The sequence below is a fragment of the Lepidochelys kempii genome, chromosome 11, assembly GCF_965140265.1.
Source record: "Lepidochelys kempii isolate rLepKem1 chromosome 11, rLepKem1.hap2, whole genome shotgun sequence".
NCBI classification, from domain to species: domain Eukaryota; kingdom Metazoa; phylum Chordata; order Testudines; family Cheloniidae; genus Lepidochelys; species Lepidochelys kempii.
In genome coordinates this window covers 43,902,417-43,924,413 of record NC_133266.1, presented here as the reverse complement: position 1 = coordinate 43,924,413, position 21,997 = coordinate 43,902,417, and the positions used below count along the sequence as shown (strand labels likewise).

At 38.6% G+C, this 21,997-nt stretch overlaps 1 protein-coding gene and 1 long non-coding RNA gene across 2 annotated transcripts in view; one reads left to right on the top strand and one right to left on the bottom strand.

Annotated features, from left to right (window-relative positions):
- HNRNPA3 (heterogeneous nuclear ribonucleoprotein A3) overlaps nt 1-262 on the bottom strand; it is a 22,715-nt gene extending 22,453 nt beyond the window's left edge. Inside the window, exon 1 of the mRNA XM_073305958.1 lies at nt 185-262. The gene's annotated coding sequence lies outside the window, so the exon portion shown is untranslated. The remainder of the gene's footprint in view (nt 1-184) is intronic.
- The window catches only part of LOC140895677 (uncharacterized), a 23,070-nt gene extending 1,073 nt beyond the window's left edge, over nt 1-21,997 (top strand). The window contains exons 2-3 of the long non-coding RNA XR_012154307.1: nt 8,275-8,392; nt 21,510-21,997. This is a non-coding gene — a long non-coding RNA (uncharacterized lncRNA). The remainder of the gene's footprint in view (nt 1-8,274; nt 8,393-21,509) is intronic.

Genomic DNA, 21,997 nt, shown 5'->3' with positions numbered 1-21,997 from the left:
GTATCCACCTAGGGTGGCGGCACAAAAATCCAAACCCTTTGCCTCAGAGAATATCCCTGTAAGAGCCTGGAAAGCAGCCTGGGGAGCTTGAGTTGTACATGCAATGTACTATCAACAATCACCCTTAAGTACATATACACAAAAATGAGGGCCTCCCCCGACCTGATTGAAGGACCCTACCCACCTCGGTCTGGGAGCTCTGTCCCACTGCTGCTCTACGTCCAGCGAGCCTGCCCCTCCCCGCCCCCTCCAAGTTTCCCAGTCTCTCTTCCCTGCCCTTCCAGATTCCAAGGCCCTCCCTTCTCAGCCCTTCCAATAGTGCTCACCACAGCCTTTCTTCCGGCTATATCGGACCATTCAAAGAAGCAGCCATCTTCCCTGACAGCCAACTGCCTTCATTCCCGCTGGAACGAATGGGGGTGAGCCATCTTCTCTAAGGGCAGCCATACTTTCACCCTCAAAATCCTACACAATTCAGCTGAGGGTAATGTGGGCTCACTTCCATCAAGCAAAATGGAAAATAGCAGCAGTTTTGAGGAAAGGCAAAGAAAGATACACAACATTGTAGCCAGTAAACAGCCTTAGCTAAAGAGAACTACCCACTCTTCAAACGCTGAATATTATGAAAGTTAGTAACTTAGCGAGATAAAACAGTGTTCTAGAGTTTAAACAAAAACAAGAACAGGATTGCCACCCTCAAGAGATCAAAAGTCACAAGACAAACCTCTAAAGAGGAAAGACTGGCTCAGAAAAATCAGTTTTTTAATCAGTATTTTAAAGGTCTTTGATTTCTTAACTCCCCCTTTATTCCTCTGCCAATGTGTGATAATGTCAGGATGACAAGTCAACCAGTAATGCACACAACATGCAATCCTCTCACTGGATGCTCAGATGGAGACTCCACTTACTCTCCACACCCCTTGAGATAAGGGTCTTCACCCAACAGAAACACCTCCTTGTCTCTGGCTGCCCTGGGACTTTTCCATCTGTGACACACCACCCCCTACTTCTCTAGGGCTTCTCCTCTGCCCAGGCTGAGTAGCATCACATCGCTGCTTCCCCTCACCCCAGTTCCCTCTCCCTGCTTTAGGACCGTGCACGTAGGCAGGGCAGGTCTGTAGTATTCTCAGTCCCAAGACACTCACACAAGACTTTGCCAGTATGCCATTGCCCAGCCCAGAAAAAAAGTCATAGCTCAGAGAAACTTCTCACATGACAGCAGTGCTCCTCCTCCAACTACCCAAAAAAATGCCCTAACTCATGATCAGTTTGCAAGAGTTGGCATAACTATCTTCTCCAAGTTGCTCAGAGGGGCCTCCCCTTCCCAACCACTACCTAGGATAGGAGTGCTGCTGCCATTCTTTCCTCCAGCACTTTACTCTGCACCCCCTCAGCCCCATGCAACCTGTAGATCCACCTGCTGCTCTACCTTATTCTCCCCCATTCACAGTGTTTCTGCTGCTCCTCATGGTCCCTATGTCCTGTCTAGCTCCCTAAACCACAGAACAGCAACCATTTTGCCTACAGGGATGGCTTCAATCTCACTGAAAACAGTGGGAGATGGCTGCCAACTTTCTAATGGGCAGCCTCACTACCATATGCAGAGGAACTGTAGGAAAACAGTGGCCAGCTTGGTAGCTTCAGCTCCATTGATAGTAGTTGGTGGCCTATTTGAATAAGGGGAAATTGATGCATTGGCACTATTCAGCATGTTTTCATGAGACATTAAAAATACCACAAAATCACTACAGTCATGATAAAATCATGAGACATATCAATATTGGAAAAGCCTTGCCTCCTGTCTCAAAATAGTATTTTTTCAGAAGTCTGCAAAAGTAATCTTCGATTAGCACTAAATTGTGCACAAATGTGGTCAAGATTTTTCAGGAGTGATTTTGCATGCCTTAGTTTTTGTATATTCAACTGGATATACTGTAAACAGCTTTCACTTGCAGGAATTATTGAGCACCTACACTTTCAAAGTCAGGTCATGTTAAGGTGTCCCAAGTTGAGCACTAAAAATAAAGGTAATAGTTTCAATCTGCAGTCACCTCTGAAAGTTTTAGCTGCAGTATTGTAACAAGCAAGCTTATCACTAATTAGGCCTGGTTTCTCCTGATTTTGTTATCACACACATATGTAGGGAACTAGAAGAAGTGGACTAACAAACTGTCAAGTAACCGAGTAAATGGGACTGGGAAGTACTCAAAGTTGTTTGTTACATATAGCATAGAAGAAGGACACAAACTGAATAATTATAACTATAGGTAGGCAATTCTTTCTCTCTCTCTGGAGAGGGACACTAAAATAAACATAAAAGCCCCCAAAACTATTCAACCTGTAAAAGTCTTCTTCCTTTCTTCTTACATAGTCTTGAATATCTTTGTCCTCTTTGATTGTAGTAATAGCCATTTCAGGAGGATACACTAACTCAAATACACCTTTTAGCCAAAATAATAGGTAGAACAAATCAGTATTTAGCCCTTTGTAGGCTTGCCTTTCTTCCTCCTATGTATGGTCACAAGACCAGTTTATTGGGTGGAGTAAGTCAATAGGTGTGGTTTTACTGAAGGGGGTGCAGGTGGGGGAAGGCTCTATACAATTTGAGCAGAAACAGTATACAGAAAGTTATGCGTAAATAAGCAGAAATGTAGAGGAAAATAGCTACAAGTGTGTTAGCTACTATTATTCCAAGATTGTATTTAACTATTGTTTTGTATTTAAACTTTCTTTTTGATAAACACATTGTGATTGTTATAGTTATACAAACAAAGTTTGGGGGAAAAGGTCTCCATGGTCTCCAGCACAGTATCTAATGACTCTTCTTTCTATAGATCGAGTATCTTAAATCTATAGTACTCAGAAGATTGCTACTCTTTTAGATTCAGGCCAGATGCTCTAGTTCACTCCAGTTAATGCAAAGGGGTTAGAAAATTACTAGATTTCATCAACCAAGCATTCCACCAAGTTGGGGCAGAGATGGTATATCCTTGGACCTGGTGTATGGAGTGTACTGGAGATGGGAGGGGATGTGATCAGATTGCTATTGTGCTCTGGCTATTCTCAGTTAGTGGGGAGATGGCTTCTTAATGGCCATTACCAAAAATCCAAAGCTGGCCCTTAATATCTGATATTTAAACAAACTTCTCTGCATTTAACTAGCTTTGTTTGCAAATAAAATAGTTCCCCTAAATTTGGCTTTTGTTTTACTCATGCTCTGTTTCCTACAGAATTAGGTACTATGGGCAACAAAGCTAATTAATGATCATTGTAGCAAGTGTTGACCAAAACTTTTTTTAAACTAAAAAAAATAGCAAAAAGTCTGCTATTGGTTTTTGCTAGGATTGCCTTACAGCAGTCAAAGAGTGACATGGTTCGACTCTTTAGTATTCCTTCAACTGCAAAAGCCAAGAAGTTATTGAGGTCTCAAGATGTACTCTTTTTATTTATATTTAAACTTAAGACTGGAAACAGTAGTACTCTGACCTAGGCTATATCTGTGGAATTTAACTTTGCAGTCATGCAGTGAATAAAATACAATTGATAACAGTGTAATATACAGTGAATACTTTATTGGAAAGGAGTAATAATACTCATAAGGAGAGAACGTAAAGGTAAAATAATAAACTCTGATCCATCTATGACAATGTGGGAGAAAGGTGATGGTTTCTCAGGGACTAATGTGGTTCATATAATATCAATACATTTGGTTTAACAAAACATTAAACACGAGTAAACAGTTATATAGAAATATTCTGTTCATTAACACAAAACATAGTAGACAGGGTAATCTTCCTATTAGTTCCTTTAAAGATTTTTTTCTATAATCATCTTTTTGTGTAATGATGTTTTCAGACATTATTGTAAAAATCTCAGTCCCAAGAAAGTAGGTTTAATTTGCATGTATCACCTGCAGTTATCACAATAATTTTAGGAGCGTAAATTGTTTCAAATAATGTTCAGTAGTATTGGAACTCTGTTTTCCTCTGATTTGATCTTGTTACCAATCCACAGGCAGATCAAGTTTGAGTTCAATAGTCCTAATTCACAGTCACCACGAACTTCATGAAGTCCTTTGCACAAATGTAAAGTTGTAGTAAAATGCTACTAACTTAGAATGGTAGCATTTTACAACACATTTACACTCACTTTGCATTGGTCAAGGACTACATAAAGTGCAGGGCAATGTGGCTGACGATTTCACATTACACAGGTTCACATTAGTTTACCAGAACTGGATGTAGGACTAAGTATCAGCATAGATGAAATAACAGAGATTCAGGACAATCTTCCTCTTGTAAAACTGGGATATAATGGTATAAACAAAAAATGATAATGGGACCATTCTGAATAACTAAGGAACTACAGAATATAATTTACTGATTTTGCCAGTGAGTTACAGGAGTTTATAGCATTTTTGTTAGCTAGATAGCATGCCCCAGGGATTCTCAAACTGATTAATCATATCTCCTGGACATATCCCTTTCCATTTGTGATCACACAACGTTGTTTACATGGAAATGTAATGTAGTTATTTTTATCCATTCTGCTGGTGGCTCTACTTTCCTCTTTCCCTATAATGTGTCATATTAGGTAGCAGCAGCTACCAGTGGAGGCAACTAAGATGTCTCCTTTTTTTCCAGCTGCTTTTGCAGATATTCAGGCTCCCCTTCACAATGACAAAGCTGATAGACAGTAGTTTGTACTTTTAAAAAGCATGTGGTTTAAAAAGTGCTGTATGGTTCACGAAAGTCAAGATGAGTTTGCAAGGCAGTAGGCTGCTCAGTGTATAGTACTTTCCCTGGATTTATAAGAATATTGTATATTTAAATATGGATGCTACTGCAGAAGCTTGAACTATTATATATAATCTGAAATTTCTTTATTTAGGACCCATCATTCTGACCTCTATATTTGATTTTATTACCCAACTTTTACTGAGCAAACACAGGAACATACACAGTATGTAAATGTATTTAAATTCTGTTAGTCATAGTTATATTCATTTTTATCCAGTGTAGACTGCAAACATTCACTTCACTCAATTAATGTTAAAATGTTTAAAGCCAAAATGACAATAGGTGTCAGGATGAAAAATCTGAACAAGCTATAAATTTATTGTTTTAAACATTGTTTGGTTTTTATCTATTCTATTAAAAAGTCTCTCTCTCTGTGTATATAATGTATATACATGCACAGAATAACAAAAGGAACCCAACAAATAACTCCAAACACCTTTTCCCCCTGAAATTATGACTGCTCTAGTCTGTCTGTTGTCTTAGACTTACATTGTATGACTTCTGTCCCCCAAAGAGGCACATCTGGTTGCTGTGACTCTCATGGGCTATAACAGTGAAAAAAGAATATTAAATAGTCAGCAGGTAGCTCAACTAAAAGCACTTTTAAACAGCTTTTTTTCCCTTGGAGATGCTGTATATTTGGTTTTCATTCAGGGTCAGGAGAGAGATTTTTTCTATAAGCAGCATACTGTATAAAAGTGTTTATATTTTGTAAAGATTTTGCGTGCACACACACTCTGCAATTAGCCTTTACCATATGGAAAAATAATCTACATCTTGGATTACTGTGAGTTGGATACAATTTTGTAGACAATTCAAATCCCTTTAACATGCTAAATACTAATCAAATCTGAACATATTTATGGTTTAGGTTCTGTGGTTTTAGCTCAATCTTATTCCCTTTTTTCCTTTCAGACTGTTTGGATGGCATTTTTCTCTTTTTAAATTGTATTATTGAACAAATGGTTTTCTTGAATAAAAGAGAGCCCCTCTGACAAAAAATGAGGGGGAAATTGCTTACCAGGCATGTTTTTCCAAGGCCTATTCAGACTTACCAAATAATGAATAAGACCTCCAAAAATCAGGCAAAGGCAGCTTCCTGAGGTGTCAGCGTAATGTGTGAATGTGAACAAAGTTGCATTCCAGTGGCTGGATCACAGGATAGGCTGGCTCAGAGAATAAAGGACCTAATATTACCAGTTAACCCATTTCCCAGGCTAGGATTTAAAGAGATAATGTTAGAATGTGTTAGCAAACACATTTGAAAAATCTAATGTAGGCAAAGCAGTGTATGTGTTTAAAAATGCTAAACTGGTTGAATTACCCTAGACTTTAAAAGTAGCAGCCATGTTAGTCTGTATCACAAAAAGAAAAGGAGTACTTGTGGCACCTTAGAGACTAACAAATTTATTTGAGCATAAGCTTTCGTGAGCTACAGCTCACTTCATCAGATGCATTCAGTGGAAAATATAGTGGGGAGATTTATATACATAGAGAACATGAAACAATGGGTGTTACCATACATACTGTAACAAGAGTGATCAGGTAAGGTGAGCTATTACCATCGGGAGAGCTGGGGGGGGGGGAACCTTTTTTAATGATAATCAAGGTGGGCCATTTCCAGCAGTTGACAGGAACATCTGAGGAACAGTGTGGGGGGAGGGGAATAAACATGGGGAAATAATTTTACTTTGTGTAATGACCCATCCACTCCCAGTCTTTATTCAAGCCTAAGTTAATTGTATCCAGTTTGCAAATTAATTCCAATTCAGCAGTCTCTTGTTGGAGTCTGTTTTTGAAGGTTTTTTGTTGCAGAATTGCCACTTTTAGGTCTGTAATCGAGTGACCAAAGAGATTGAAGTGTTCTCCGACTGGTTTTTGAACGTTATAATTCTTGACATCTGATTTGTGTCCATTTATTCTTTTACGTAGAGACTGTCCAGTTTGATCAATGTACATGGCAGAGGGGCATTGCTGGCACATGATGGCATATATCACATTGGTAGATGTGCAGGTGAACGAGCTTCTGATAGTGTGGCTGATGTGATTAGGCCCTATGATGGTGTCCCCTGAATAGATATGTGGGCACAGTTGGCAACGGTCTTTGTTGCAAGGATAGGTTCCTGGGTTAGTAGTTCTGTTGTGTGGTGTGTGGTTGCTGGTGAGTATTTGCTTCAGGTTGGGGGGTTGTCTGTAAGCAAGGACTGGCCTGTCTCCCAAGATCTGTGAGAGTGATGGGTCGTCCTTCAGGATAGATTGTAGATCCTTGATGATGCGTTGGAGAGGTTTTAGTTGGGGGCTGAAGGTGATGGCTAGTGGCGTTCTGTTATTTTCTTTATTTGGCCTGTCTTGTAGTAGGTGACTTCTGGGTACTCGTCTCGCTCTGTCAATCTGTTCCTTCACTTCAGCAGGTGGGTATTGTTGTAAGAATGCTTGATAGAGATCTTGTAGGTGTTTGTCTCAGTCTGAGGGGTTGGAGCAAATGCGGTTGTATCAAAGAGCTTGGCTGTAGACGATGGATCGTGTGGCGTGGTCTGGATGAAAGCTGGAGGCATGTAGGTAGGCATAGTGGTCAGTAGGTTTCCGGTATAGGGTGGTGTTTATGTGACCATTGCTTATTAGCACAGTAGTGTCCAGGAAGTGGATCTCTTGTGTGGACTGGTCCAGGCTGAGGTTGATGGTTGGTGGTCAACAAACTTGACCAGCTTAACGTTAATGGGCAAAGCTTGAGGCAGTGTGCTTTGTGTATGCTTTTCAAATGTGTTAATGTCAGCTAACACATCACCTTTAAATCTTAGGACAAGGCTACAGTACAAAATTAAATCAACCTAACTTATGTCGATGTACAGCCACCACAGTAATTACATTGCTTTTGCATGTCCACACTACGCTTCTGGTGTTGCTGGCATGTGAGCTAACCAGGAGTGCTTGCACCAATTTAATTGTCAGTGTGGGGAATTGTGGGATGGCTTCTGGAATGCAGCAACAGTCAATGTAAGCAATGTAGTGTCTACACTGACACTGTGTCAACCTAACTGCATTGACCTAAGTGCTATGCCTCTTGCGGAGGTGGAGTTATTAAAGTCAGTGAAGTGGTCAATTTACATCGGTGGGAACTACATTTTAGTGTAGACACTTACAGAGTTAAGTCAACATAAGCTGCCTTATGGCAACGTAACTCTGTGGTATAGACCAGGCCGGTAGCCTGAACAAGGACAAAGAGATTGGGTGTGTTTTGTCAGGAGAAAAAGGTGAGTTTTTTCAATCTTGTTAGCTCAATTGAGTTAGCTTACCACTATTGAAAACCCTGTTAAGATGCAGGCTAACGTGTTGAAGGTAATACTAATAAATGCACTTAGATCCAGCCCTGCTCAAATATATATATAAAAAAAATCATCACAATATGGAAAGAGGCAAAGAATAAATATAAGATTTTTTGACACAGATCTAACTAATGTGGGTGTCCTCTCCACAGGAAAGAAAAGATCCTAAGATATCAAGCAAATGATCCATGAATGGGAAAGAGAAATTCACAGAAGTAATATTACCAAACGCGAAAACAAACCCAGGATATGAGCTTTACGGCAATTCAGGTAAGACATTTTCTGCTCCTTAAATCAAAGTGTTCAGAGTAATATTTTATTTTATGAATAAACCTTAATATTTTAGATGATTATTAATTCCCCATAAATGATTAACAGCTTGGAAGACATTAATAAGAAATAATTGTATTATTAGGTAAATACTAAACATTACAGGCTATAGTGTATTACTCGGGGCGATCTGCAACTGAATTTCCTGATTGTCTACATATCTGTGCATGTGAAGAGGGTAGAGGAAATAAATCTTGTTCCTTCACTGACTGCAATGCAGATCTGGCTTGGGAGGGGTTTTCAGATCTGTACAGCTCAACACATGGTCAGCATTCAACCAATAGTTAGCCTTCCATCTGGGACTGGATTAAAATGTGTGGGATTGATTCAAAATGCTTTTATTCCCTCACTGCTAAACATGGAAAACTCTCACTTTTATTTTCTAATCTGAATTTACACACTCTCCTGACTCTGAGTACATTATATAAAGCACAATTGTGACTACTCTTCCAGCATAAACAATAGCTCCCTAAAAATTGTTTTATGAAGGATTATCCCAGAGTTTTTAAAAAATATCATATTACATTCAAATAAGCAATTCCTACTCTGCACTTATTCTCCCACTTATGTTTACTGTTCCCAGTGGCTAGGATCCTGCTTTCTGATTGTAGGATGCCTTATCTTTTTGTTTTCCATGTTCTGTTCACAAATTGTGCTTCATTTTAAAAAATGTCTGAAATTTTTAAAAGGTGATCTCAAATTGATTTTACATACAATATTTCCTCGTCTATTCTTGCTGAGGGAAACTTCTTGTCTTTTGAGACTTTCAGAGTACTTATCTGAGGAACATGGGTACAGTTTCTTTTTATATATAGCACAAAACATATGTAAATAGAGATGTGTCTATCACAAGGTGCCAAAATGAATTTGTTGATTCCTCCAGGGGAGTGTCTCACATCCACATTTTATACTAATGTTTGCAATGAGACTTTCACCTTAAGACATATCTTAGAAAAATACGACATCTGTCTAGTGATCCCACTTTTGAGTAAGCAGCTGTATATCATTCATTTCTCCCTATAAACCGGAAGAACATTTTTATTTAGGAATAAATAGTTCTAAATACAAACACATTTCCCCCTTTTATATGAAATGGTCTTAATTTAAGATTGTGTCAGGACCATAGGTGACTTCCACATGTTTTCTTCTAAGTACCCCTCTCCTTAATTTTTTTTCTGGACTACACCTGCAGCTCCAAAATGAAAGCTGTGCATCTAGCATAAAACCATAGAGAACGGCAGAGCCCCATTAACACATTGTAGCTATTTTAATTGCTTATTTGAGATGTATGTGTAAAATCAACTGGGAGGATTTAATCTAAAACAAGATGTCTGCGTAGGTGTTAGTGAACAACAGCAGCAGCTAATTTCTAGGGCCAAATTTACTTTTAAACGCCTGAAAAACAGGGACATATTTTCTGAGACAGCAAATCATATTAAAAGATAAAACCATTTGTGTGGCACTAATATGTTCAGATTTCACCACAGTAATGACAGTGTACACCTGCTTACCAAATACTGTAGGTCACATTGCAACAGGCACAGTTGGAAACTGCTGAATATACTAGAAATATTTATGGCAATATATAACCTGATGACATTTCGTACCTTCAGGGCACAGTTGATTTGAGTTCTCCTGGTTTCCTTGACCATATAATTAATCATTTTCCATATATTAATATGAAAGATAGTAATGTAAGCAGTTTACACAAACAAAAATCTAAGATAAGGTCAACTGTATAATACATAAAAATGGAATAATATTTTGAGACAGTAATTAATTTTTTAGCAAGTGATTTCACATAACTGAAACAGCATTCACATTGGAAATGTTGTCTTTTTTTTTATGAGAAAACTATTTCAAGTAAACAGCACTTAGCAGGATTAGATAGAAGAAGCAGACAAATGTGGACTTTTGTGAAATATCCATTTGATCTCCTCTGGGTCCTGTTGAGAAGTTGAACTATCTAGAAGTTTTCATAATGTAAGGCTTTGCCCACACCAGAGCTTGTATCAATGCTTGCAAAAACACTGATGCTCAAACACAGATGAAATGTGGTTTGCAACCTGTGACCAGGGTCCCAGTGGGAGCCAGCTGTGATCACTCAAGTAGGGTGAACTGCAAAGAATGAGACAGACAATCCACAAAAAGCTGGTGGATATTCCAATACTTAGATTTACCAAGCCAGCATAAAACAGCTTCTTTTATACCTTACTGGTTACTCAGAAGTTCAAACAACACAGTTTCCTTAAAGTGATCCAGCCTCAGGCCTCCATCCAGGTACCCATGTCAAATATGATGAAGATTTCTGAAAATCTTATTTCATCATATAAAAGAAAAGGTTCTACCAATCCCAAAGGATCGGACACATTACCTCCCAGGTTATTGACTATTCCGGATCTTACCCAAATACACGCATACAGCCAATTCTTATTAACTAAACTAAAGTTTATTACAAAACAAAAGAGAGAGAGTATGGTTAAAAGATCAATATACATACAGACATGAGTTCAGTTCTTAAGATTCAGATTCATAGCAGAGATGGTGATCTTTGTAGTTGCAAAGAGTTATTTCAGAAATAGTTCATAGGTTATAGTCCAATGTCATTGTAGGGTGTTCCAGTTTAGGACTGGGATCTCAGTCCTTATGGCCTAAGCTTCCCCTGTATGAAGCCTTAGGCGGATCTGAGATGAACAGGATCAGGACCCAAGGATCTTTTATACAATTTCATGTCCTTTTTGACAAGTTGGAGTTCTTCCAGGAACAAAAGGTAATTAGCATGACTTTGAAGGAGGTCCATCACCAGTACTTAGCTATATGAATTAACATAAGGCAATTTGCTTGTTCCTCCACCATTCACAGATGACTTGCTATACATTTAAAAGAGAGATGAATACAGAGAGATCCTGTATTTACAATTCATTTAAATACTAGTATGTTCTTTTGATTGAATTATCAGACTACAGTATAGACAAGGACTGTTGATTACATTGTCCACCCCCTATCCATATATATGTATTTACACAAAAACACAAACATTATCTACCCACATGTTTTTAAGGGTTGTTTAATTTGCAGGATGTTTAACCCTTTCTGGCCATGTGTCACCCAATCACACTCAACATGGTGTCCCTCTAACCTACACTTACTATATGTCAAGGGAACTGGTTACAATACTCTTTTCCCCAATGTGATTGAAACACTTTGATGATTTTGTAGTGTTGGTGGAATCTAACTCTTTTTTAACAATGTCCTCAAAACATAAAAAAAGCCTGGATAAAGTCTTTAAAAGTCATAGGATCAAATCCTCAGCTGATGTAAGCTCCTGAGACCTTGATAGAGCTGTGTCAACTTATAGCAACTGAGGCCTTGTCTACACGGGGGGGTTAGTTCATACTAAGTTGACACACACTAGTTGGTGTGTAAAGTACTTCAGAGTCTGAGTTCCAGCCCGAACCGCAATGTTTATACTGCTGTTTTTAATGCTGTAGAGTGAGCCTCAGATGTCTGAATCTGTAGACCAATTTGGCATAGGGAGATCAACTGTTAGGGGCATTGTCATACAGGTGTGTGATGCTGTGCATTAAGGTAGTGCACCAAGTTATAAAGCTTGTAATGCTCAGGAGATTATCGATGGTTTTGCACACATAGAGTTCCCAAACTGTATTGGGAGCAATTGATGGGACCCAGGTGCCTATTGTTTGCCCCTCTCACCAGGGCTCAAGAGTTTATAAACAGAAAGGGGTATTTCTTCCTGGTGCTCCAATGCCTGATTGAGCACCGTCGAAAGTGCATAAACATAAATGGTAGTGTGCAAAGGTCCCATGATGCTAGGATCTTTTGGAACTCAGCTCTGTTTGCCTTTATGAATAAAGGAAGCTGCCTCCAGGTTACTGTGGCCATTAATGGTACGGAGGTTGCTCCCATTATGCTGGGAGGGTTCTTCCTGGCTAAAGATTATCCTCTGCTTCCCTGGTGAATGAAGCCATTCTCAGGCCACTTGGACAGAAGAAAGGAACTCTTTAACTATTGCCCTGATGTAATATTCCAAACTGACCAGTGGGAAGCACAAGTTCAGCCAGTCCTGAGCATGACTGTAGTGTGTATAGTGGCTAATAGCGGGACTCGGGAGAGAGCTATTACTGTTAGCCAATTGTGGATGATTCTTACACTTGGCAATATCACTAGCTACTAACCTGCTGCCAGCTCTATTTTTACCCTTTTGTTTGGTTCAGTGACCCTTTGTCAACAATTTCTACTTTAACCTATGGATTGCATTATGGTTTTAACAAATATATATGTGCTTACATTTGTGTATTGTTTTTTTTTTAATCCCTTTCTGCACTGGGGCATTAATGTTTGCTAGTTACGAACAGTCAGTTATCAATAATTGGAACAGTGCTTGATGTGAATTTTCAAATACTGCTGTGGCAAGAGATGGTAGAAATGTTTTGATTTAAAAAGTGTTGTAAAAAAGTCTTTTTTAAAACAGAAATTTGTGTAACGTTTTAATGTTTTGAAATTTTAATTTTTTTATGAACTCCAAAACCAAAAGAAGTTGGTTCTCATTTTTTGCATTTCAATTTTTCCTTTTTTTCCCATTCCCTTCCACTCTTTTTTTTCAGTGTCAAAAGGGGAAAGTAGTAAAAAGGGAAAGACAGAAGAGAAAAAACTCCGAACTGATAATATTCCAATCAAAACATTTTGAATAAATTTATGAACCCCTGGATTTTTAATTTTTTGCAAAAACACTCTTTATCATTTTTGACCACCTCTAGCTGCTGCTGTTTGGTGTGCTAGTGTGAACAGAGCCTAAGGGCTTGTCTTCACTACCGTGCTACATGGGTGCAGCTGTGTTTGGCTGTCTCTGCCCCCAGGAGGCTATTCATTAGCTGAGGGTTGCTGGAGGGTAGTGTGAGCACTCGAGCCATACCTCCTTCTCAGAGGAAGGCCTCTAGCATGCCGCCCATGCTGGGGGCTGTCTGGAGGGTGACATAAGACATGGCTATGCTGGAGTAGTGCAAAGACACTAGGGTGGGATTCAGGACTGAAGACACAGTATATAGATATCATTACTTAGTAACTAAACTCCCATCTACACTAAAACATGGTTAAAACACAGTTTTGTTGTATGGTACTGAGGGGACTGGGCCATGTTTTAAGCCAAATAATGTCTACACTGTCTAGAAAAGCCAAATTCACTCCCTTCTTGGGGTTCTGCTTTGTTGGTATTTAAATAATTGAACATAAACCTCAAGCCTAAATTTTCTCCCCAAATCTAACTGTTCCTGCGGGACTTCCCTGTTCCTGTTCCTGTTCTTACATCACTCTGATCAGAACGTAGTGCTTGCACCCTGGGTTTGTTTAGGAGCCCTGAATACTTGTGTAGGATTGTAGATCCTGCTACCTTGTTACAATTTCTAAATTGTGCTACAACCCTTCAAAGTCACAGACTGTAGCATGGTTTGGGAACGTGGATATATTATAGTTTGTTCCCATCTATGCTGCAAAACAGGGATGTGTTTTTAACTGGGGATGGAGGTCAGGTGGGGGAACTGTTTTGTAAATGGGTATTCTCCAGAATAAACATGGTGTGAGAAACAAGGTGGGTTAGGTATTATCTTTTATTGGACCAACTTCGGTTGGTGAAAGGGACAAGCTTTCAAGCCACAAAGAGCTGTTCTTAAGTCTGGGAAGATACTCCAAGTGTCACAGCTAAATGTTTTGAGAACACAGATTTGATATGTTTCCTATCACTTTTGAGAAAAATCTACACACATATAATGAATTTGAGAGAATATATCTGTGTGCTTTTTATAGTACTGAGTGAGGGGAAAGAATCATTTTTTTTTTTGCCTAAGAGTGTCACATACAGCTACAGGCAGATGACTAAGTTTACCATAAATGAAAAACAGTATTCCCTGGTTTATTTTTTAAGGTGCTTTTTTCCCCTTCTGTAATGTGCGTGCTACTGAGAAGTAGAGCTGAAAGTTAAAGCCAAAGTGCAGCTTGTTACGACACGTGGTCTCAATCAGAGTATTGCCCTGGCAGTTATTGTTCAACAGGGAGACTTTGGTCTGAAAAGAAGGTCAATGTGAGTGATCTGAAGAAGAAAAATCAGCTATTAATGAGTAAGAATGCCCTTATTTCTGATTCTCAAGTTCTCCTACTTTTGCTATTGAGCCAAGCACTGCAGATTAGTAGGAGAAAATATTTTTGTTTTTGTTGATATAGTAAAAAAGTTGTTGGAGAATTGTGCGGTGGAAGATATAGAAAGAAAAAAAATCTTTTGTGGGTGGATACTGACTGTGGAGGCCATGTCTATCATTTTTGTCTGCAAAACTTATCTTGCTCAGGGATGTGAAAAAAGCACACCCCTGAGCGACATAAATTATGGTGGCAGAAGTGATAGTGTGCACAGTGCTATGTCGGCGGGAGAGCTTCTCCCACCGACATAGCTACCGCCACTTGTTGGGGGCGATTTAATAATGTTGACAGAAGAGCTCTCTCCCATGGGCATAGAGTGACTACATGAGAGATCTTAAAGCGGCGCAGTACAGCTGTGCCGTTGTAAGCTCTCTAGTGTGGACATAGCCGCAGACTCCCTTGGGCTGTCTTTGATCATACTTAGAATCATAGAATCATAGAATCATAGAATATCAGGGTTGGAAGGGACCCCAGAAGGTCATCTAGTCCAACCCCCTGCTCGAAGCAGGACCAATTCCCAGTTAAATCATCCCAGCCAGGGCTTTGTCAAGCCTGACCTTAAAAACCTCTAAGGAAGGAGATTCTACCACCTCCCTAGGTAACGCATTCCAGTGTTTCACCACCCTCTTAGTGAAAAAGTTTTTCCTAATATCCAATCTAAACCTCCCCCACTGCAACTTGAGTGGGGGAGGTTTAGATTGGATATTACTTACATATGGAAGAAACTGGGAATAACTCCACCAAAGTCAATTGAGTGTAAAACTGGGCTACATGAATAGAATCTCAGTCATTCCTGCATTTTGTCAAGTTGTGTTTACATAATAGTCTAAAATTTTCCTGCTGCATTTAACCTTGTTTTACTAGATGTTGGCCCAAGTCACAAAATTCAGATTCAGATCTGAATTTTCGTGAAGTTTGGAGTTATTTGAATTCAAGGTTTGCATTCTGGTCCTTCACTAATTGCTGTCCATTGCTTTGTTTGTTTGATAAGTGAAACTAGTATAGTCCTTTTATATAATATTCCTTTGTTTGTAAATGGTTGTCATGTCTCCTATCACTCTTTGTCTCTTCTTTTACCCAGTTCTCAAAACTTTTCTTCATACATTTTATTTTCATACCTTTTTAATTTTAATTTTTCACCTCTGAGCCCTCTCCATCTTTTTTTAAATGTGATGACTTGCACTGCACAAAACAAACTTACTTACATGTTAAAAATAAACAATACTCACAAGAAAAATCTGTTTTATTTCTAAGTAATACAGTGTCAGTATTGTGCTTTCTGAGGCCCTAATCCTGCAATTGCATCTGTATGGGAGAACAAATTGGAGAAGCAGGGCCCAAGTTAGTCCTGTTCTTCTCTATCATTAAAATAAATGTATCCCCTCTCCCAGAACTCCTGAAAGGTAATGCTACTTTAAATTTTGCAAGAGAGATTGTGAGATTGTTAGTAGAATTAATTAGTTCTATTATAAAGTAAAATATATGAGCCAGAGGCCCAGGTCTGCATTTTGAAATATACTATAAATACAAAGTATGCAATGAAAACCAGAATGTATATAGCATCCTTTTTTTAGTACCCATACCTTATACTTTGGTTGCCTTTTGTTTCCCTAGTCAACTAGTGATCAAAGAATCTGATGGTCCTAAATACTGGCTGCAATGCTATGGTCCATCTGCCTTCTACCTAACCCTATTAAAAGAAGTGGCACTCCTATGCAGGGTTATGGACTGCTCTGATAAGAGTCTGTTTACGACACGTAATTTTTGAATGCCTTTCTGGAAACTGACAGGTTTCAGAGTAACAGCCGTGTTAGTCTGTATTCGCAAAAAGAAAAGGAGTACTTGTGGCACCTTGCATCCGATGAAGTGAGCTGTAGCTCACGAAAGCTCATACTCAAATAAATTGGTTAGTCTCTAAGGTGCCACAAGTACTCCTTTTCTATCTGGAAACTGGAAATCAGATCCAGATGAACTGATTAGGTGAAATAGTTTTGTAGTCTCAGTTTTAATCACTTGTATATTTTAGCAAACATCAAATACACCAAGTAGTTAGCATGTTTATTGATGCCTGGGATTGGAAACATCAGGAGGTCAAATCAGAGTTGTTTTGGCAGAGCTAAAGAGAGGAGTTTATACAGCAGCACTAATATCAATGTCTTGGAACTGAACTACAAAATTAAGATTTGGGTTCATATTATCAGCCCCATCCCCACAAACTTCAGGAGTGGTTAGATGCAAAGATGTGGTTTGGGTCCATCTCTAGTCTTAATATGCATCAGCACTAAGAAAAGGGCTCCTGAATCTATGAGGAAAAAAATATACATTGAAGTTCATTAAATAAAAAAGTATACATTTGACAAGTAAGTCTATGCTTGTGACATAGAAACTGTGTTTTACTGCAGAGAATTGCTTTTTGCACAAAATAAAGAGGTGAAAATTGTCGGTTTTGTGAAACCTGATTTTGCTTTGTAAATGCCTTCCCCTCCCCCCTCCCAACCACTCTCCATATAAATACTGAGAAGCTTGGCATAAAGAATGCAGCCTGGGGCATACCCCATAAAACTTACAGTGCAATTAAATGAGCAATTTCTATTGGAAATAAAATGGGTACGTTGAGAAGAATATGAATTAAACCAAGCAAGAATGGAGTCAGACAACCCAACATAGTACTCAAGGCTCTTCAAAAGATCCCTGGGGTCAGCAGTACCAAATGCAGCTGACAGGTCAAGGCCAATCAGTAAAGAAAGATAACTGCAGTTTGCAATGAAAAGCAGGTCATTCCAAATTTTGATTAATGTAGTCTCAGTGCTGTGGCGTCCACTCAAATGGGTTAGCAAAATAAAGACAGATAGCAGTGGATTAATTCTAGCACTTCTTTATCGTACTGCAACCATTACAAGCTTCTCTACTGCAATCACTATAACTAGTGTTTCTCCAATTTATGACCCTTTGTCTCACATTGCCATCTGTCCTGAATTTTGTGGAATTGCCTCGGTTACATGGGACTGTTCTATTGAGCATGTGCAGGACCATCAAAGTAATCCAAAATAACTTTGGGACAGTGCAACACCAGCATGCTCTGTTGTGACATTATGATGTGTTGATGCCATGACAGAACATATAGCAATGAATGGCAACTGTAGCACCCTAGAAAGGGGCTGTAACTTATTGTTTATTGACAGGGTTTTGTTAGACAAAGCTCAGTCTCAAAATCTGTTGTATTAACTTTAGTTGCAGAAACAACACAGTGCCAGGATAACCTGTAACAAACAACATTTGGGCATTTGTAAACTCCAGATGTATTTAAGAAATGTTGATATTAAACATCTTGTGAAAGAAAAGATATGTGCCCTCACCCCCACACAATCTTTTTTTTCCTAATGGAGAGGTGGCCATTGCTGTTTCTTTGTGCTCTTCTGTTTTTAAAAGAAATTAGACAACAAAGTGTTCACATTCACAACCCTGGCCAATGCAGGATTGAAACCTGCTTAGAAAAAACTGCCACATTGGCCAAGAATGCAAGTGGAGCAACCTTAGAGAGATTTAAAACATCGAAAGAAAATATGTTTTGGCAGTGTTCCTCTTATTACTCTTCAGGATTTTTTCTGAAAAGTAACAGTTTTTAATTAGAGGAAGGAAAAAATGTGGCACCAATTTTAATAGTTGCTGACATTTTATTCAATAACCCCCAATTCTGCCATATATATCCTTCCAAATCCATAACCTAGGAGAAATGGTGGTCTCAGTCAAGACTACAGACTTTATGAAGTCTCACTCCAGTAGCACAGATAAATTCTGTGTCTGTGTGTAACCTCTTCAGTGACAGAAGTGCTTAATGCAACTGCTGGTTTTGCTCCTCTTTTTGCTCTGGTAGTGAAGCAAGGTGCTGTGGTGCTGTCTTACGGCTAGATTCTGATACCCTTACCAACATGGAGTAGTGCCGTACTCTGTAATGGCCCCATTGATTTCAAGGGTATTGGGAACAGAGAGTACCTTGTAGTGCTGTGTACAGACTATTTCAAGAGTTATATTCCTCACATCCAGAAAATGGTTTAGGACAAAAAAATCATGTAAGAGGTGTACTTTTTCAGATTGGGGATTAAAACTGCTATCTTCTATCTCATTGAATATCACCCCTCCCACAAATACATTGTGAATTTGGGATTTCCTGTTGTCTCAGTGGTGTGAGCTTTTCTGTGGGGAGAGAGAGGAGACCTGTTCAACCGTTGTGGGGAAATAGGGGTATTGGCTAGATATTACACAGAATCTGTAATGTGGATGACATTGCTAGTCAAGGTGCAAAACAGTCTCTCTCTGGCTCTGTGGAAGATAGCTGAAAAAGTGAGTACAGCAGCACAGCCAGATGTTGCACAAACTTTCCTGATAATCCCCCCATGGAGCCATCATGGCCAGAGGGGCCTGGCTCCAATGAAGCTGTGCTGCTAGGCCTCAAAGGTAAATCACTGAGGGACAGAAGAGCCATTGTAACTGCACAAGTCCTCTGTGCATGCCCCACGTTTCAGAGTGGCTTTTCTGTTGTGTGGATGTGGGAAACTGGATTATTCTTAGTAACGATTTCCTCACAGTGTTAAACCTCCTTGGGGCTTTTCACACAGGAGGGCACGCATGTTCAGGCTCCAGATTTGCTTTGCTTCTGCCCAGGGTACTGATATCTGTATTACATATACATTTTTATTTAGTTTTCTTTTTCACGTAAACAAGTATAAAGCTAATGGACAATTTGTGATGGCTGCCATGTATTTGCTTGCCATCTCTTCTAAAGGCATCCTGAAAGAGTCAGAACAGAGCACAGCAATGCAGATTTTAGCAGTGTCAGGGCTACTCCAATCCCAGAGCAGAAACCTAGGCTCTTGGGGCATCATGTACAGGCAGTAATTAGGAGAGGGAAACCAGCAAAAGAGACCTACTGTGTGAGTTTTATTAGCAGGTCCAGTAAAGAAGCTTCCTTAGGAGTGAACCTGATGTGCCCTGTGCGGTTATTTGGGACTGGAAAGTCTGGTGAAGTGGCAACTGATTTGGATTTATACCCCTCATAACCCAACATGGTGATCTGTATACTTTCTCATCTGGGGGCGGTGGGCAAATCAGACCCTTACGTCTATGCACAGAACCATTTACTTCTGTTTAATAAAAATGAGCTCAGAGTCCATTAACTTTATACATTTATTTTTTCAGCAAATGACTTAGTCATCATGGAGAATACTACCTTCAGACTCATTTTAGTTTATGACCCCAAATATTTCTCATTTGCTCTGAATAATTGTTTTCTGTTGAAAATTATGTGGCTGGGTGGTTAATTAGTAAAATATACAATGGGCTACATCACCACATTTTTAAAGCTATGGTGCCAGCTAGTGGTGAAAGATGATATACAGCTGGTGTCTCAGACCTGTCATTTATGTAAGTGTACAGTATATTTTTATGTGCATCATGATAATGTGACATTACATTTTATTTGTCAGTTATCACTGCATTGTGACTGAAAAAAAATAAAATCAGACAGCTGCCATCATTTTCCAGTTGGGGATTGTTTATTTGAAACCTTCTTGCCATTATTGATGGAGAGATTGCATTAGACCGTTTGCCAATCTTTAGTCTCTGGTTTCTTGTTTGTGGACATCACTAGCTATCTAGTCTGGACATGTAACTACTGTAGCATTTGATCAGAAATACTACATTTCTTAAAAATGTGGTATATTTTAATATTGTGGTTTTTTCAAAAAAATTCAGTTGAGAATATTTCTTTCCTGAGTGTACCTAAGCTATCTCTGTTATTGATTCACTTATGAACACTAAGAAGGAGAGCTATAATGTGGCTAATAAAGTGTAAAACTCTTCAATGACTATTTTTTTTATTCATCACGTGAAAATAAAAGTCCAGTTTTTATAAGCATTTAAGATAAAATTCAGCTAATTTCTTATGTACATCAAACATTTGTATTCAAATCATCATGTAAGTGAATAGAAAGAAGTAAAATTTGCAGGGAAATTGAAAATAATCATTGGCCATTTTTCTAGTTTAATTAAGCAATAACTGATCTTAGTGGGGGTGTGGAAGGTTCTTGGATACTAATAAATAAAATCCAAGGCTGAGGCATTTCTTTCATTAAATAGTGGGACCTATTTATAACTCTATTACTTACTGCTAAAATCAATTATTATTACTAATACTCTACAAGTAATTTATAACTAAAAGCACACTGAAGGTTATAAAGGAGAACTTTTCTTTTTAAATGTCACATGTACCCATGAAGGTCACCTATTGTGAATAAGGATACCCCAGATGAACACACTTGCAATAATGTTTTGTGAAGATAGATCTAATGTTCGTGACATCTGCAAGCAGAAAGCAGAACTGTCACAATCTTACTGGCAGTCTAATGTGTGTGACTGCACTAGTGTGAAAATACATTGTTATATCTAATGCCATTGAATTAAAAAAAACAATGATTTTTGTTGAGGGTTTACATCAACTGGTGCAAACTCACAGGCATATTATTTAAAAGGATAGTTGAGCTAAAAGTTATATGGAAGAAAAATCTTTGTTACTAAAAGCAAATTAGTTTATATTAATTGTGAAGGCATTTCAGACAACCAGTGTGCTTTTCACTATGTGTGCTGTTTGTTCACTTTTTGTATTTCATTCTGCTTGGACTGAAAAGAAAAGATTCTCTGATTCTTCAGTCATTCCATGCATAGCACTCATTATGAAGTCAATGGGAATTTTGTGTATAGAAGGCCTTCTGGCAAAAAAAGCTGATTTATTATTTACCAAGAAGAATTGCTACATTTGAGTTTCTGATGGCTAAATATCCTATCCTTTATTCAGAATGTTGTCGATGGAACCCTCCACAGATCTCTCCCTTAGAAGATGTTGTGACTCAGTATGGGAATTTTCCACATCTGTTAGGAAACTGCTACAGATGGTTCAACTCATTAGCTGACAGAACTCCTAGTGAACATCATCGAAGAGTACTGGGACCTCACTTGGACTAAATGTTAAGCTTGCCTCCTGTTCAGTGCCATTACATTTTCTCTAAAATAAGATTCTTAACCAATTCTATTGGACCCAGGATACACTTTTAAATGCAGCCAGACTGCAATCCTGTTTTATACAATTGGCAAATGTGACTAAGTTAAACAGCACCGGTTATCATTGTACAAGCCTCTATCTAAGGATTGTGCCTCAAACATTGTAGTAGCTTGTAGTATCTTTTAAATCTTTATTGCATCTGCTATTATTGCATCTCTCAAATGATGATATAATGAACTTAATTTTTTTGCTGTTTTAATTTTTTCTATTTTGTACTATCTTAG